This window comes from Pseudorca crassidens, chromosome 19, assembly GCF_039906515.1.
Source record: "Pseudorca crassidens isolate mPseCra1 chromosome 19, mPseCra1.hap1, whole genome shotgun sequence".
Lineage (NCBI taxonomy): Eukaryota > Metazoa > Chordata > Mammalia > Artiodactyla > Delphinidae > Pseudorca > Pseudorca crassidens.
In genome coordinates this window covers 29,168,814-29,180,067 of record NC_090314.1, presented here as the reverse complement: position 1 = coordinate 29,180,067, position 11,254 = coordinate 29,168,814, and positions in this window count along the sequence as shown.

Here is an 11,254-nt window from a genome sequence, read left to right as displayed (position 1 = left end):
TTAATGCAAACAATTGTACACACAAAATATGGACTAGCTACATGTAAATGATAAATTCCTAGAAACATATAATGTCCCAAGACTGGATTAGGAAAAAATAGAAAATCTGAACAAATGGATTACCACTGACAAAACTGAATCAAAAATTTGAAGAACTCCCAACAAACAAAAGTTCAGGACCAGACAGCTTTGCAGCTGAATTTTACCAAACATTAAAGGATGAGTTAACACTTATACTTCTTAAACTGTTCCAAAAAATTGAAAAGAAGAAATGTTTTTGAACTCATTCTATGAGGCCAGTGTCTCCCTGATACCAAAACCAGACACACAAAATTACATGCCATCATCACTGATGAACATAGATGCAAGATCTTCAAGAAAACATTAGTAAATGAAATTTATTAATACATTAATAGCATTGTACACAAGTATTAAGTGGGATCTAATGCAGGCATGCAAATATGCTTCAATATCTTCAAATCAATTAATGAAATACACCACATCAACACATTGAAAATTAAAAATTATATGATTATCTCAATAGATGAAAAAAATCCTTTTGACAAACTTCAGCATTCATTTATGATAAAAACTCTTGACAAAATAAGTATAGAAGGAACATACCTCAAAGTAATAAACATCACATATTACATACCTACAGCCAATAACATATTCAATAGTGAAAAGCTGAGAGCATTTCTTATAAGATCAGGAACAAAACAAGGATACCAAAAACTCAGAAAATTATGACATTGATGAAAGAAATTGAAGACAACACAAACAAATGGAAAGATATTCTTACTGTGCTCATGGATTGGAAAAATTAATATAGTTAAAATGCTTATAGTACCCAAAGTAATATACAGATTCAGTGCAATTCCTATCAAAATATCAATGGCACTTTTCATAGAACTAAAACAAATAATTCTAAACTTTGTATTAGAACACAAAATATCCTGAATAGCCAAGACACACTTGAGGGGAAAAAAAAAAAGAATGCTGGAGGTATCATGTTTCATGATTTCAAACTATATTACAAGGCTACAACATCAAAAGTGTATGATACTTGTATTACAGGGAAGACCAAAATCTGACTACATGTTGGATCTGTTTCTTTTACTTTAACGTTTTCTTCCCATTGCTTTTGTTCACTAAAGTGATATAGTCTATATGTACTGGTCTGCCTCAGAGAACTCTGTCCCTCTGCCTGAATGTTAAACCAAAGTGCCTTTGTTCAGGGAAACATCCAGACCCTGTCCACCTGTGGATGGCTGCAAGATAGATGAAGTTAACATATCCCTTCCCTGAGGCTGGCCATTCCAGGAGATATTTGCAAAACTGATGATCTTTTTACTTTACTTCCTCATCTCCTCCCCAACTTGTGCTATGAAAGAAACTGGCATCCAAACCCCAAGAAGATGGTTATTTTGAGACTTTAGTCAGCCATCTTCTCAGTCTGCTGGCTTCCTGAATAAAGTCACATTCCTTGTCTCAACACCTCATCTCTGATTTATTGGCCTGTCGTATGGAGAGTAGAGCGAGCTTGGACTCAGTAAAACTGTCACAAAACAGACACATAGATCAATAGAAAAGAATAGAGAGCCGAGTAATAAACCTACAGTTATGTGGTCAATTAATCTACAACAAAGAAGGCAAGAATATACAATGAGGAAAAGACAACTTCTTTGATAAATGGTGTTGAAAAAACTAGAAAGCTACATGTAAAAGAATCAAACTGGAATACTTTCTCATACCATACACAAAAATAAACTCAAAATGGATTAAAGACTTAAATATAAAACTGGAAACCATAACTCCTAGAAGTAAACATAGGCAGTACATTCTTTGACATTGATCTTAATATTTTTTTTAGATATCTCTCTTCAGGCAAGGGAACCAAAAGCAAAAATAAGCAAATGGGACAACATCAAAGTAAAAAGCCTTTGAACAGCAAAGAAACTATCAACAAAAAGAAAAGGCAGCCCAGTGAATAGGAGAGATATTTGCAAATAATAAATTTAATAAGGGATTAATATCCAAATATACAAAAATCTCACACAACTCAAAAGCAGAAAAACAAACAACTTAATTATACCTCAATGGTTAAAAAATTATACCTCAATTAATTAAAAAAAGAAAAATAAATAAAATAGGATAAATAAAACTAGGACATAACCATAAATTCCACATTCTGTTATTTTACCTCTACAATTCTTTTCATTTAACATCTGTTATAATTTGGTATCTACTATGTACATGATGATACTAATAAAATAAAGGAACAGCAACTATCCTTAACTTCAACTTATGGGAAGACAAGCTAGTGAACAGACAATAGCAATGCAAAGCATAAAATATGCTATGATAAATGTAATCAGTGAAGCATATGTATTCTAATTAGAGACAGTACTTTACTGGTAAGCTGGAGGAAATAACAAAGATTTTGTAGAATTTGTCATTTGCCATGTTGTAAATATCTGCACCATTGCCAATTTCAAGCTATCAGTAGTTTAAAAATGTTCACAAAGTGCCTGGCTATTTACGTTTTTGACAAATGCAAGTAGGCTCTGGCCCACTATTGTGGGATGTAAAACAGTCATGGCTACCAATTAATATTTCCAGAAGGAAGTGATATCTAATTGAATATAAAGAAGGATTTTTAGGCAATGAAACAAAGGGAGGAGGAAAATGCTTTGCTGGCAGATGGATCAGCACAAACATCTGTAAAGGAGAGAAAACATGACATTTGAGGGAAACTATGAGGAATTCAATGTTAATACTTTGATACAAAAAGTAGTAAAAATGAACTTGAAGAAGTAAATATGTTCCAGGTAGTGAACTAAGCAAAATAAGAAATTTAAACTTTTTCCAAACACAATGTTAGATCGTTGAATGTTTGGGGGATGTAACATGTTTGGGGGATGTAACATGGGCAGGATTAGATATGTACATTAGAAAGATCACTCTTGTTGTCCTATAGAATATTAGTTGGAAAAGATGAGACTAATTGTAGAGTATCCAGTTCTTAAAATATTAGTAATTCAAGTAGAGCTGCTAGAAGCTTGTCTCAATGTAGTGGCAGTGAAGATGGACTGACTTTGAGACTAGAGATTTAAGGACATATGAAGGTCAACAGTTTGGCAAGGGGTAGGGTGTGGTGAGAAAAGAAGTGTTAAGAATGAGTTAATTGAATATGTAGATTGCTTTAGGTAGTATGGACATTTTAACAACATTAATTCTTCCAGTCAGTGAGCACAGAATATCTTTTCATTTGTCTGTGCCTTCTATTTCTTTTAACAATATCCTATAGTTTTCAGAGTACAGGTCTTTCACCTCCTTGGTTTTATTATTTTTCTTACAATTGTAAATGTGATTTTTTTCTTAATATCTTCTTCTGTTAGTTCATTGTTAGTGTATAGAAACAAAACAGACTTTTATATGTTGATTTTGTACCCTGTGACTTTACTGTATTCATTTATTATTTTTAATAGGTTTTTTTTGGTGGACTTTTTATGATTTTCTCTATATATAATCATGTCATCTGAAAATAGTGACAGTTTTACTTCTTTTCCAATTTAGATGTCTTTTATTTGATTTCTTGCCTAATTGCTCTGGCTAGGACCTCCAGTTCTATGTCTAATAAGAGTGGCCAGAGTGGGCATCCTGGTCTTGTTCCTGATTTTGGAGAGATAGATTTTAGTTTTTCACCATTGAAATTGATGTTAGCTGTGGGTTTGTCATATACAGCCTTTATTATGTTCAAGTATGTTCCTTCTATAATCACTTTATTGAGCATTAATATCATACCATGAATCTTGTCAAATACTTTTTATGCATCTATTGAGATGATTGCATGTTTTTATTTTCATTTTGTTAATGTGGTATATCACTTTGATTAATTTGCAAATATTGAGCCATATTTACACTCCTGGAATAAATCCCAATTGATAATGTGGTATGATCCTATTAATGTATTGTTCTATTTGCTTTGTTAATATTTTGTTCAGGATTTTTGCATCTATGTTCATCAGAGATATTCACCCATAATTTCCTTTTTTTCTGTTGCCTTTGTCCAATTTTAGTATTGGGGTGATGTTGGCTTCATAAAATGAGTTAGGAAGTGTTTCCCTCCTCTTCAACTTTTTGGAATAGTTTGAGAAGGATAGGTATTAATCTTTCTTTGAAAGTTTGGTAGAATTCACCTGTGGAGCTGTCTGGTCCTGGACTTTTTAAGGGGATAGATTTTTTTTTTTACCATTTTGACCTCTGTGCTAGTGACAAGTCTATTTAGATTTTTCAATTTTTCACAATTCAGTCCTGAAATGTATGAGTCTAAGAATCTTTCCATTTCCTTTTTTTTTAAGAAAGATTTTTCTTTTCTTTTCTTTTCTTTTTTATTTTTACATCTTTATTGGAGTACAATTGCTTTACAATGGTGTGTTAGTTTCTGCTTTATAACAAAGTGAATCAGTTATACATATACATATTTTCCCATATCTCTTCCCACTTGCATCTCCCTCTCTCCCACCCTCCCTATCCCACCCCTCCAGGTGGTCACAAAGCACTGAGCTGATCTCCTTGTGCTATGCGGCTGCTTCTCACTAGCTATCTACCTTATATTTGGTAGTATATATGTCCATGCCTCTCTCTCGCCTTGTCAGAGCTTACCCTTCCCCCTCCCTGTATACTCAAGTCCATTCTCTAGTAGGTCTGTACCTTTTTTCCTTTCTTACCCCTAGGTTCTTCATGACATTTATGTTTTCTTAAATTCCATATATATGTATTAGCATACGGTATTTTTCTTTCTCTTTCTGACTCACTTCACTCTGTATGACAGACTCTAGGTCTATCCACCTCATTACAAATAGCTCAATTTTGTTTCTTTTTATGGCTGAGTAATATTCCATTGTATATATGTGCCACATCTTCTTTATCCATTCATCTGATGATGGACACTTAGGTTGTATCCATCTCTGGACTATTGTAAATAGAGCTGCAATGAACATTTTGGTACATGACTCTTTTTGAATTATGGTTTTCTCAGGGTATATGCCCAGTAGTGGGATTGCTGGGTCATATGGTAGTTCTATTTGTAGTTTTTTAAGGAACCTCTGTTGTCCAATGTATTGACATCAATCAAACCTGAGAAAAAAGGAATAAAGCTGGAGGTATCACACTTCCTGATTTCAAACTACATTACTAAACCATAATAATCAAAGCAGCATGGTATTAACAGAAAAACAGATACATAAATCAATGGGACAGAATTGAGAACCCAGAAATAAACTCATGCATATATGGACAATTAATTTTAAAAAAGAGCAAAGAACATACAAGGGGAAAAGGATAACTTCCTCAATAAACAGTGTTTGGAAAACTGGACAGCCACATGAAAAAAAATGAATCTGGGCCACTGTGTCAAACCATGAACAAAAATCAACTCAAAATGTATTAAAAACTTGACTGTAAGACCTGAAACCACAAAACTCCTAGAAGAAAACAGGCAGGGCTTCACTGGTGGCACAGTGGTTGAGAGTCTGCCTGCTGATGCAGGGGATGCGGTTTCATGCCCCTGTCCGGGAGGATCCCACATGCCATAGAGCAGCTGGGCCCATGAGCCATGGCCGCTGAGCCTGCACGTCCGGAGCCTGTGCTCTGCAATGGGAGAGGCCACAACAGTGAGAGGCCCGCGTACCAAAAAAACCCAAAAAAACAAAAAACAGGCAGTATATTCTTTCACATCAATCTTAGCAAAATCTTTCTATATATGTCTCCCCAAGCAAGGGCAAGAAAAGTAAAAATAATTAAATAGGCTGCATCAAACTAAAAAGCTTTTCCACTGCAAAGGAAACCATCAACCAAACAAAAAGGCAGCTTAGTGAATGGAAAAGTTATTTGCAAATAATATAACTGACAAGGGGTTAATATTGAAAATATATAAAGAGTTTCTAGGGAAGAATCTTGTTCCTTGTATTTTCCAGTTTCTAAATGTTCCTCACATGTCTTTGTTCATAGTTCTCTTCCCCTTCCTTAAAGCCAGAAATGGTAGGTTGAGTTTTACTTATGTCACATCCATCCAACCTTCTGCTTTATAGTCAAATCTCCCTTTGCCTTTCTTTTCTGTCTTTTTTTTTTTCCTACATTTAAAGACCCTTGTGATTACATTGGGCCCACCTGGATAATTCAGGATAATGGCCCCATTTCAAGATCATTAAATTAATCACATTTGCAAAGTTCCTTTTGCCATGTAAGGTAACATATTCACAAGTTCTGGGAACTAGAGCAGACATCTTGGTGGGTGAAGGGTATAATTTTGCCTATCATAATCTTTTAAAACCATAAATGTTGCCAGTGTTGCCAAAATGTTTCCACATTTAAACTATCAATAGTTATACACTAACAGGAGAATGTAGCCCAGTTGCTACAAATTTTCACAGCTCTTCTTATGCCTACACTTTCAATTTTGTTTACTGCAATGTTTTCCACTTTACCCCAAATGTCTATATTCCACCACTGTCTCATGGTCTTTCACATAGTTATACCTTATGTTGCTGGTTCCATTTCCTTAAAGTTTTTGTTTGTTTCTTCTCTCTCTGCACAATGCCCAACTATCATTCAGTTCAGATCAAATGCTTTATCTTGTGCACAGTATTTCAAAACTTACCCAGATAAGGTCAGTTATCTCCTCTGTAGACCCACAACATTTGGTAAAAACTTTTATTTTAAGGATTTTTCATACTATGTTATGATGATCAAGTGAAATAGCTGTCTTCCTATTTTACTGTGAATTCTGGGAAGACAGAGTCTTATTCATCTCTTTAGCCCCAGTGCCAAACACAGAAGCTTACAGCTAAAAATTTGCTTTAGTGGGATAGGAAACTAAGGTAGTTGCAAACTTGATTGAAATGAATTCTCTCAGACAGCAGGTTTATACAACTCAAATGACATTTTTCTTCAATTTATAAAAGATTTTGTTGGAGTTAAATTTCTGTACAATTTCATTTGTCACATATCTAAGCTGTTATAAGCTTTCCCTGATCTTGGATTTGTTAGGACCATGGCTAATACATGACATATATAAAATATCCAGTTATTTAGCATAGCTATTAATTTTTTGTTGTCATTAATCTATTTTACCACATTGTGAAAATTTCCCTGAGGACCAAAGATATTTAACATATTTTCATTTGCTTATTGACATTTGTATATAATTTTTTGAAAAGTATCTGCTTAAGTCTTTTCCCTTTTAAAAATTGGATAAGTCATCTTTTTATTTATTTTTTATTTGTAGAAATTTATTTCATATACCTAATAGTGTGCACCTCTTAATCCCCTACCTCTATATTGTTCCCCTCATTCCCTCTCTCCACTGGTAACCACTAATCTATTCTCTATATCTGTGAATCTGCTTTTTTGTTGTTGTTATATTCTCTACTTTATTGTATTTCTTAGATTGCACATATAAGTGAGATCATACAGTATTTGTCTTTTTCTGTCTGACTTATTTCATTTAGCATAATGCTCTCCAAGTCCATCCACATTGCTGCAAATAGCAAAATTTCATTTTTTGTGTGACTGAGTAGTATTCCATTATGTGTGTGAATGGAATCTTCTTTATCTATTCATTCTTTTGATGAAAACTTAGGTTGCTTCCATAATTGGAAATTGTAAATAATGCTGCTATGCACATTGAAGTACAAGTATTTTTTTCAAATTAGTGTCTTTGTTTTTTTCTAGACGTAGAAATTTCTTATACTAACTGAATACAAACCTTTTGCCAGAAATATATGTTCATAATATTGTTTCCCAGGTATATTTTGTTTATTTAAAATATGTATGCATACAAACACAGGTATAGATATAGATATAAGCAGGAATACATATAAATCCGGAAAAAAACTATATAAAATTAAAATTACAGACAAACTAATCATGTGAATCAGGAACATTTTACCTGTGTAAAAGGAAAAATAGATGGGAGAGGTGGGGGCATACAATGTTTTTAAAAATGATTGGATTTTATTCTCAGTGCAATAATAAGCTCTTGAAATGGAGCAGATGTCTCTCATGGTTAGATTTATGTGTTTATGTGATCAGTATGATTTCTCCTTAGTAATTGTTTATAGTGGTGCAAGATGTAAACAGATACTGTTTTGGAGGCATTGCAGTCCTCCAGGCAAGAGATAATGATTACTTGTACTGGGTTGGTAGAGTTGAGTGTGGTAATAAAATGGATCTATTTTTCAGGAAGAACTGACATGACTTCCTAACACATTGTACAGGAGATGGGTTAAGCCATTCCCCCAAATGAGTACCAAGCCCCTTTGCCACCATTTTACTTGTGATGAACTGCTGCCACTGTATACACAACACCTTATTTCCAGTGGTAGATCAATAATCTTATTTCAATTCAAGCTCTTCCTTTTTAATATGCCTGGCTTAAAAGAATAGTCGGAAGAACCAGGCAAAGCCATTTAAGAGGGCTGGGTACTTCTCTTTCCAGTATACTTTGAAGCCAAGAATGAATAGAGAGCACATGACAAACTCAGTTAAACATGTTTTTCCTTTCAAATTTTTGAATACTTTTCCCTCTTTGGGGCAAGGGTGATCATTCAATAATACTAGGAGCAATAAATCATGGTGTCCTGTTTGCATTAGTAAACTCTTAAACGGGATACAAATACAGCTGCCTGTACAAGCTAGGAAATTAAACACAATTGTAAAATCCTCCCTGTTTGAGAACCTTCGAAATCTGCACCACAGATTCCAACTTCCCAGACCCCTAACAGATTTTTATGAAAATCTTTGGTAAATTCTTGATGTAAGTCCTTATCATTGTTTTGATATTACTTTTTATATTCCCAGCTTAATTGACTTTTAAAATAATCCCTTAACAAGTGACAATGAGGGGTTAGACATCAGTTAGTTTGGTTGCTCTTTCAGCAAAAAAATGACTGTAGATGATTTTTTTTTCTTTTTTTTCATGCAGGATCTTTTTAGTTGTGGCATGCAGGATCTTTTTTTACTTGTGGCATGTGAACACTTAGTTGCAGCATGTGGAATTTAGTTTCCTTACCAGAGATTGAACCCAGGTCCCCTGCATTGGGAATGTGGAGTCTTAGCCACTGAACCACCAAGGAAGTCCCTAGATAAGTTGTTAAGGTAGAGTTTTAATGAAGATAGACAGCATGACTGATCTTAAAAATTTTAAGTGCTTCCTAGAAATTCTAAAATCTATTCTTCAAAAGTCCATTCTTAGTTAACTAGTAACACAATACTTGCATCATAATCATAGGTAGTTCAAAAATTCAGCAAAAATAAACAAATGACCTAAACAAGTAAATTTCTGTACTTGGTTTTCAGGGCTAGAGAAAGGCAAAAGAACATTGATTCAGTAGTCATATTATACAATGTAATCAGGAACAACTATCCAATTCTGCAAGAATGACATTTGTCTCCCTTCAGTGAGTTCTATGGGATCAAGTCTCTTAGAGCATTATCCTCCAATAATAACTATAATAAACTGTTTCCAGGTTGTTAGTTTTCTTCCAGTAATATTAAAAAATAATCTTGTTGCCTTTCACATAATTTTCACCAATTCTAAATTTTCTAGGTTTCCCTCGAGGTCTATTTATACAATACACTCTTCTATACATTTTGTGTTTTGGTAATCCTTATTTTAAAACACCTGAAACTCTTTCTACCTCAAATATAAAGAAAAATGGGGGATGCCTGAATATTAATGGGGAGGAATAACTGTGGTTTATCACAAGATCAGAGACAAAGAATCAAGGGATGGAACTGGGCCAGCTCTGGAAAACTCAGAAGCAAGAACTAGTCTGCCTCCTCCCTTGAGAGTTTTTTGTGACATGATTCAGATCAAGTAGTTCCTAGGCTCTGAGCCCTCTCTATTTCAGTTCCAGTTTTTTGAGAGACAGAATCTGACTGACCCAGATCAAAGCCATGGATCTGTTAGTTACATCCAAGAACAAGATCAGGTGCTACAGAAATGCCCCTGAAAGACTGTCTTTGTGTCTTCAGAGCTGGCCTTACAAAAAAGGGAATGGCTGAGGTGGATGGCCATTCAAACGAGTGTCTCCCACAGATAAGCACTGTTCTAGGAGCTTCACTTATATTATTTCATTTAATCTTCATTATCAAAATATTTCACAACAGAAGAAACTGAGCTACCAGCTTTTCCATAACCTGCCCAGGGTAAGTGGCAGACCCAGACCTTAAACCCCACTCTATTTAACTCCAAAAGTATGAAAGACTATTTTGAAAATCATTCTTAGTACACAGAAATACTTTCAAAGATCACTAAAGTAATATGGCTACTCAGGTTGGGTGAATTACTATACCCATAATTGTGTAAGAAAAAAAGTTATTTTACTGCCAGAAGTTTTTGAAATGGAAAACAGAAAATTTCCAAAACATCCATAGGGAAGAGGGAACTGTCAAATCAAGCAATGTGTCTATATGCAATTAAATGGGTTTAAAAATCTTGCTCCACTTTAGCTAAAAGAAAAATAAGTCTTCAATTTTTTAAAAAAGGTTTATTTCTGACAATTATAAAAGACTTAGTGTTTGTTGAAATAAAAATAAAAACTTTCCATGAACCTCTAAGGGACAAGAGTCCCTGTGATAGAGTTGTGGTTAAATGTATATTTTACTGTTTCTAAAAATATCTGAATCTTTGGGTAGTTTGGGGGCATTTTTGTCCTTTGCATCTTCATAATTACTTTATACTTGTGAAAGGAAAGGAAAAAAGAGATGGACAGGCTGATGAAGGTAGAAAAGTGAGTGAGAAAAGAAACAGAGAGAGAGAACAAATATTTTTCTTCAAATTCTAATATTAGCTGTTTTGGTTTATTTTAAAATCCATCTAGGTCACTATTAAGAGCTTGAATTTTGTCCCTCCTCATAGTTCAGCCTAACTCTTCCCACGAGAGTAAACTGAATTTCAGTTAACTTGAATTTCTCTCTCAAATTGGGATTATAGTGCACTTGTAAGACATCTAGAGCCCAAATGGAATTCCATTTCTATGGTGATTAGATTGGAACTTGCAACTAGGAGTAATAAAGCAAAATACTAAAAACATTTCTTCTTTCAAGGACTATTATAGGGCATTTACCTCTACTTGCTGTGAAATATTATTTCAGGAAGTTTCAACTTTATTGTGTTTTGCATAATACTTTGAGAACAAACTGTTTATTTGATTCACTGTCTTCATTAGTGCTCCAGTAATTAAAA